Raw genomic sequence first — 8,095 nt, forward strand, 5'->3', positions numbered from 1 at the left:
TAGGAGGCTGATCTTCATGTGAATATTCATTATTCTTTTTAAAATCCTTCCTGTTCTGTCAAGTATGTTGTTGATCATTGCTAGAAAGCCATTTTCAAGTCTTGCTATAGACTTTCAAGACGATTTAAGTCCAAACTGTAACTAGGCCACTCAGGAACATTCAATGTCATCTTGGTAAGCTCCTCCAGTGTAGATTTGGCCTTGTGGTTTAGGTTATTGTCCTGTTAGGACAGTTGTTTGTATTCAGATCTCTGAAATGCTCTCTAACTACGTAACACTTAGTGTCTCCTTATGTTACGCTGGAAAAACAGTTTTCATGGGCACAGAAATCCTAAATCATTTCAGAGTTTGCTAAATCCAATGGTTCTAACCGAGAGTCACCTTAACTTTATTGACAACACCCAAATGGATACTGTCATTAACGTCGTTCTTCAATAATTACACATCATTCTTAATACTGTAGCTGTTTAGTTACAGTCACATGTTCAACTATCATCAGCTGATCCAGGAAATCATTTTCTGAATGACAGTCACATGACAAACATCAGGACATGCAACAACAACCAAAGTGCTTCTTCATTCATTACTCTGGTAAAGACAGTTATGCCGTGCTCCACGTTGGATCCAACATCCCTAACAAATGGATGTTTATAATGTGTTATTGTCTGCTTGATTTACTGTAGGGTCTCATTAGTCTGTCTGGACACAGAGATACGCTCCACGTTGGATCCAACATCCCTACTTTGCTCAATGTGTAGAGAAATGTTCCTTGATGGATAGGCTATTGTACAACACACAGAGCTATTTTCCTATATTCAGGACATTTAGAATGACAACACATTACAGAGTAGCCTAGTGGGATTATTCACAAAATTATCTGGTGATCAGGTTATGAAATGTCATGACAAAGACATTTTAGTTTCCATGTTTCACCTAAAATATTAAATTATTTATAGTCCTAGGTCTATGTTGTTGTTAGGTGAAGTTATGGGTCCTACAGTAGGTCTACGTTATTGTTAGGTGAAGTTATGGGTCCTACAGTAGGTCTATGTTATTGTTAGGTGAAGTTATGGGTCCTACAGTAGGTCTATGTTATTGTTAGGTGAAGTTATGGGCCCTACAGTAGGACTATGTTGTTGTTAGGTGAAGTTATGGGTCCTACAGTAGGTCTATGTTATTGTTATAGGTCCTAGAGGACACTATGTATGTCATGCAACAACAACCAAAGTGCTTCTTCGTTCATTACATAGGTATGTTTGTTGTTAGTTGAAGTTATAGGCCAATTTGGCAAACACTGTACAAACCCTCATTGTCAGGCTGATGGAAAAGCCAAAGAGCATTTTACTGGTTGAAGTGTTTTTTAAGTACAAAGTGGTTGATTTGTGATGATGACACAAACATTATATTAAGCAGGACATTCAAACAAGCCTTACAATTATAATCCAAGGTAGTGTGAAATGAACTCATAATCTAATATCTTCCTGGAAATGGAGGTTACTCCCCTGAATTTCCCCCATTCACATTCAGAATACATTGTGAAAAACTAAAATCTTTTCTCACCATTTTTGCTCCAGGCAGATATACTACATCCATAACTAGTGGTTTCCTCATTACCAGATATACTACATCCATAACTAGTGGTTTCCTCATTACCAGATATACTACATCCATAACTAGTGGTTTCCTCATTAGCAGATATACTACATCCATAACTAGTGGTTTCCTCATGACCAGATATACTACATCCATAACTAGTGGTTTCCTCATTACCAGATATACTACATCCATAACTAGTGGTTTCCTCATTAGCAGATATACTACATCCATAACTAGTGGTTTCCTCATTAGCAGATATACTACATCCATAACTAGTGGTTTCCTCATTACCAGATATACTACATACATAACTAGTGGTTTCCTCATTACCAGATATACTAGATCCATAACTAGTGGTTTCCTCATTAGCAGATATACTACATCCATAACTAGTGGTTTCCTCATTACCAGATATACTACATCCATAACTATCGGTTTCCTCATTACCAGATATACTACATCCATAACTAGTGGTTTCCTCATTAGCAGATATACTACATCCATAACTAGTGGTTTGCTCATTAGCAGATATACTACATCCATAACTAGTGGTTTCCTCATTACCAGATATACTACATCCATAACTAGTGGTTTCCTCATTACCAGATATACTACATCCATAACTAGTGGTTTCCTCATTACCAGATATACTACATCCATAACTAGTGGTTTCCTCATTAGCAGATATACTACATCCATAACTAGTGGTTTACTCATTACCAGATATACTACATCCATAACTAGTGGTTTCCTCATTACCAGATATACTACATCCGTAACTATCGGTTTCCTCATTACCAGATATACTACATCCATAACTAGTGGTTTCCTCATTACCAGATATACTACATCCATAACTAGTGGTTTCCTCATTAGCAGATATACTACATCCATAACTAGTGGTTTCCTCATTACCAGATATACTACATCCATAACTAGTGGTTTCCTCATTACCAGATATACTACATCCATAACTAGTGGTTTCCTCATTACCAGATATACTACATCCATAACTAGTGGTTTCCTCATTACCAGGTATACTACATCCATAACTAGTGGTTTCCTCATTACCAGATATACTACATCCATAACTAGTGGTTTCCTCATTACCAGATATACTACATCCATAACTAGTGGTTTCCTCATTACCAGATATACTACATCCATAACTAGTGGTTTCCTCATTAGCAGATATACTACATCCATAACTAGTGGTTTCCTCATTACCAGATATACTACATCCATAACTAGTGGTTTCCTCATTACCAGATATACTACATCCATAACTAGTGGTTTCCTCATTACCAGATATACTACATCCATAACTAGTGGTTTCCTCATTAGCAGATATACTACATCCATAACTAGTGGTTTCCTCATTAGCAGATATACTACATCCATAACTAGTGGTTTCCTCATTAGCAGATATACTACATCCATAACTAGTGGTTTCCTCATTACCAGATATACTACATCCATAACTAGTGGTTTCCTCATTAGCAGATATACTACATCCATAACTAGTGGTTTCCTCATTACCAGATATACTACATCCATAACTAGTGGTTTCCTCATTACCAGATATACTACATCCATAACTAGTGGTTTCCTCATTACCAGATATACTACATCCATAACTAGTGGTTTCCTCATTACCAGATATACTACATCCATAACTAGTGGTTTCCTCATTACCAGATATACTACATCCATAACTAGTGGTTTCCTCATTAGCAGATATACTACATCCATAACTAGTGGTTTCCTCATTAGCAGATATACTACATCCATAACTAGTGGTTTCCTCATTACCAGATATACTACATCCATAACTAGTGGTTTCCTCATTACCAGATATACTACATCCATAACTAGTGGTTTCCTCATTACCAGATATACTACATCCATAACTAGTGGTTTCCTCATTACCAGATATACTACATCCATAACTAGTGGTTTCCTCATTACCAGATATACTACATCCATAACTAGTGGTTTCCTCATTAGCAGATATACTACATCCATAACTAGTGGTTTCCTCATTAGCAGATATACTACATCCATAACTAGTGGTTTCCTCATTACCAGATATACTACATACATAATTAGTGGTTTCCTCATTACCAGATATACTACATCCATAACTAGTGGTTTCCTCATTAGCAGATATACTACATCCATAACTAGTGGTTTCCTCATTACCAGATATACTACATCCATAACTATCGGTTTCCTCATTACCAGATATACTACATCCATAACTAGTGGTTTCCTCATTAGCAGATATACTACATCCATAACTAGTGGTTTGCTCATTAGCAGATATACTACATCCATAACTAGTGGTTTCCTCATTACCAGATATACTACATCCATAACTAGTGGTTTCCTCATTAGCAGATATACTACATCCATAACTAGTGGTTTCCTCATTACCAGATATACTACATCCATAACTAGTGGTTTCCTCATTAGCAGATATACTACATCCATAACTAGTGGTTTCCTCATTAGCAGATATACTACATCCATAACTAGTGGTTTCCTCATTACCAGATATACTACATCCATAACTAGTGGTTTCTTCATTACCAGATATACTACATCCATAACTAGTGGTTTCCTCATTACCAGATATACTACATCCATAACTAGTGGTTTCCTCATTACCAGATATACTACATCCATAACTAGTGGTTTCCTCATTAGCAGATATACTACATCCATAACTAGTGGTTTCCTCATTACCAGATATACTACATCCATAACTAGTGGTTTCCTCATTACCAGATATACTACATCCATAACTAGTGGTTTCCTCATTACCAGATATACTACATCCATAACTAGTGGTTTCCTCATTAGCAGATATACTACATCCATAACTAGTGGTTTCCTCATTACCAGATATACTACATCCATAACTAGTGGTTTCCTCATTACCAGATATACTACATCCATAACTAGTGGTTTCCTCATTACCAGATATACTACATCCATAACTAGTGGTTTCCTCATTAGCAGATATTCTACATCCATAACTAGTGGTTTCCTCATTACCAGATATACTACATCCATAACTAGTGGTTTCCTCATTACCAGATATACTACATCCATAACTAGTGGTTTCCTCATTACCAGATATACTACATCCATAACTAGTGGTTTCCTCATTACCAGATATACTACATCCATAACTAGTGGTTTCCTCATTACCAGATATACTACATCCATAACTAGTGGTTTCCTCATTAGCAGATATACTACATCCATAACTAGTGGTTTCCTCATTAGCAGATATACTACATCCATAACTAGTGGTTTCCTCATTAGCAGATATACTACATCCATAACTAGTGGTTTCCTCATTACCAGATATACTACATCCATAACTAGTGGTTTCCTCATTACCAGATATACTACATCCATAACTAGTGGTTTCCTCATTACCAGATATACTACATCCATAACTAGTGGTTTCCTCATTACCAGATATACTACATCCATAACTAGTGGTCTCCTCATTACCAGATATACTACATCCATAACTAGTGGTTTCCTCATTACCAGATATACTACATCCATAACCAGTAGTTTCCTCATTAGCAGATATACTACATCCATAACTAGTGGTTTCCTCATTACCAGATATACTACATCCATAACCAGTAGTTTCCTCATTAGCAGGGAGGAGTTTCTGCAATCAAATTGCCCTCGTGCTGCAATTTTAGCAAATACAGAAAGGGGCCTATATTGGAGACCAAAAGTTGTCTGGCACACTGCTTAGAGTTTCAACAACATGAATAACTTATTTCTAGCCTACAATCATCGATGTTACTACTAATGTGAAAACAAGACAAAATATGACTATTGTTGCTATCTTGACTGTCTTAATTTTCAAATTTAACAGATGACAATTGTTGTACAGTTTCATGGGTACGCTCTGGACATCACCCTTTACCTCAAATAAATAGTGGATTTCTGCTGTTGTGGGCCTTTAACCATCTGTCTGACTTTGTTGTTCACACAGGAGAGAGACGTGACTATCGTGGATCCTCTGGGGAGCCTCAACAACCTCATGATGCTGACGAGGCAGAGAAGAGTCTCTCCAGATCAGAACACCTCAAGAAACACCCGCAGAGATCCACAGGGAAGAGAACTCACTGCTGCTCTGACTGTGGGAAGAGATTCAACTCTTCATCAAACCTTAAAATACATAAAAGAATTCACACAGGAGAGAAATCTTATAGCTGTGATCAATGTGGGAAGAGTTTTACTACATCTAGCTATCTAACTATACACCAGAGAATACACACAGGAGAGAAACCTTATGGCTGTGATCAATGTGGGAAGAGTTTTATTCTGCTACAAACCCTGAAATCACATCAGAGAATACACACAGGAGAGAAACCTGTAATCAATGTGGGAAGAGTTTTACTCAGCTAAGCAACCGGATAGTACACCAGCGGGGACACACAGGAGAGAAACCTTACAGCTGTAGTCAATGTGGGAAGAGTTTTTCTACATCTAGCTATCTAACTATACACCAGAGAATACACACAGGAGAGAAATCTTATGGCTGTGATCAATGTGGGAAGAGTTTTATTCTGCTACAAACCCTGAAATCACATCAGAGAATACACACAGGAGAGAAACCATATAGCTGTAATCAATGTGGGAAGAGTTTTACTCAGCTAAACAGCCTGATAGTACACCAACGGACACACACAGGAGATAAACCTTATAGCTGTAGTCAATGTGGGAAGAGTTTTTCTACATCTAGCTATCTAACTATACACCAGAGAACACACACAGGAGAGAAACCTTATGGCTGTGATCAATGTGGGAAGGGTTTTATTCGGCTACAAACCCTGAAATCACACCAGAGAACACACACAGGAGAGAAAAGCTTTTAAATGTGATCAATGTGGGAAGAGTTTTGGTACATCTGGATGTCTGACGACACACCAGAGAACACACACAGGAGAGAAACCTTATAACTGTAGTCAATGTGGGAAGAGTTTTACTACATCTAGCCAGCTGACTTTGCACCAGAGAACACACACAGGACATAATCCTTATAGCTGTACTCAATGTGGGAGAACTTTTATCAGAGTATGTCATCTGATCAAACATCAGAAAATACATGAAGGAGTTGTTTCATGATATCAATGATATAATGTCACAATGTAGAATGTTTTAACATTGTAGAAGGAGTATTTTAATGATGTCACAATGTAGAACCCTAAACGTTTGTCCCCTGTTCTATTGATTTCAACATGATATGGATATTAGCCTCAGGGGGAAAATCCAGGCTCTGAAATGGAAGAGTTACTATTTATGTGATTTAACAAAAAGTGACGAACACAAAAATAGTTTTGTTGGTGACCCACTTGAATCACAATTCAACACTTCAAAATGTAGCGAGCTGTTTTCTACAAATTGTCCTCTAACCAGGGATGTACACATTATTCCCAGATTCCGTGTGGTTTTTGAGCTGTTAGTTTTAACATGACGTGCAACCTCATCTCCCTCCTCTCACCCAAATGATTTCAACATGATATCGATGAGTTATGACAAATAAGTGTTGTGTTCCTTTGTTTAGTGACCCCTAAATTTAAATGCATCACTCCCAAATGTAGCTGACTGTCTTCTGCAGGTTGTCCTCTAACCAGTGAGGTAAAATATATCTCCCATTTCCATGTGTTTTTTTTACATGTGTTAGTTTCAACAGCACATACAACCTGATTTCCCCCCTAATCGATATCAGTGATTTATTGCTACTTGTCAAAACAACAGCGTTTCTGGTGCAGTTTATAAGGTGCTTGTTTTAAAAAATACAAGTAATATGATTATTGTGGCAGATGTTTGTGTATATAGCACATGTTATGTTTAGGTTTTCAATTTATCACAAACTGTTTCTGCTTATTGGTTATTGATTTGGACACGTTAAAACTGTGTTTTGACATTGGGGATATCCCATCTAGCAACATGTCAGAGAATGGAAATCCAATTCAAAATGATGTGAAAATATGACCTTAAAAAAATGAGAATTTAGACGTGAGGTATTTCTCTAGAGACCGACATGCATGTACCTGCAGAGTCAAGATGTTAAATGGACGTATGAGGTGAGACGGTGAACTGATGTTGAACTGGGCAGTCAGCTGCTGCTGCTCCAATACAGTATGAGGTGAGACGGTGAACTGATGTTGAACCGGGCAGTCAGCTGCTGCTGCTCCAATACAGTATGAGGTGAGACGGTGAACTGATGTTGAACTGGGCAGTCAGCTGCTGCTGCTCCAATACAGTATGAGGTGAGACGGTGAACTGATGTTGAACCGGGCAGTCAGCTGCTGCTGCTCCAATACAGTATGAGGTGAGACGGTGAACTGATGTGAGTCTGGTCTTTCATTGTTGGTATTGAAAAAGCCTACTGCACATTGTGGTGGAAATTCTAACCAATCAGGAGAGACTTTGTCATTTCTTCAAACAATCAACC

At 37.7% G+C, this 8,095-nt stretch overlaps 1 pseudogene; it reads left to right on the plus strand.

Moving 5' to 3' along the window:
- Positions 1–5,789: 5,789 nt before the first annotated feature.
- LOC145876873 (uncharacterized) lies at positions 5,790–7,233 on the plus strand (annotated as a pseudogene).
- Positions 7,234–8,095: the final 862 nt, after the last annotated feature.

Source organism: Salmo salar, unplaced genomic scaffold (assembly GCF_965601325.2).
Source record: "Salmo salar unplaced genomic scaffold, fSalSal1 ptg000613l, whole genome shotgun sequence".
In the NCBI taxonomy this organism is placed as follows: domain Eukaryota; kingdom Metazoa; phylum Chordata; class Actinopteri; order Salmoniformes; family Salmonidae; genus Salmo; species Salmo salar.